Source organism: Parus major, unplaced genomic scaffold (assembly GCF_001522545.3).
Source record: "Parus major isolate Abel unplaced genomic scaffold, Parus_major1.1 Scaffold276, whole genome shotgun sequence".
Lineage (NCBI taxonomy): Eukaryota > Metazoa > Chordata > Aves > Passeriformes > Paridae > Parus > Parus major.
Window position 1 is genome coordinate 196,598 of NW_015379268.1, and position 572 is coordinate 197,169.

Consider the following 572-nt stretch of genomic DNA (forward strand, 5'->3'; position numbering starts at 1 on the left):
CAGGGCTCTGGATGTTGGGAATTCCTGTGTCCCAGGGCTCTGGATGTTGGGAATTCCTGTGTCCCAGGGCTCTGGGGCTGTCTGGCTGTGCTGGAGCCAGGCTGAGCAGGCTCAGCTCGTTCAGGGGTGGTGCTGGAAGGTCTCCCCCAAACACCCACCTGAAGCACAGCAGGAAAAGGAGAATTCCTGACTCCCTCTCCATGGGCCTGAGGAGAAACCCTCCCACAGCCCCATCCCATCTCTGGCTGAGCACACATCCACATCTCCTGCTGCACCCTGAGCTGCTGAGCCCCTCTGCTCCTGAGGGCACAGATCCATCCCAGCCCCCCTGCCTGGGGCTGTTCCTGTGCCTGTCTGGCACCAGGGATGCTCCTGATGCTGCTCTGGGATTGCTGTGGGACACACCAAGGACACCATCCCTGGGCTGCACATCCTCGGGAATCCCTGTGAGCTCCCAGCACGAAACAAAGAGGCTTTAACGCTCAGCACATCATCCAAACTCCTCAGCAGCTGGGCCATGGAAAGGCTCCTGCTGGAAAACTGGGTTTTCCTGGGACACAGCAATCCCAGTG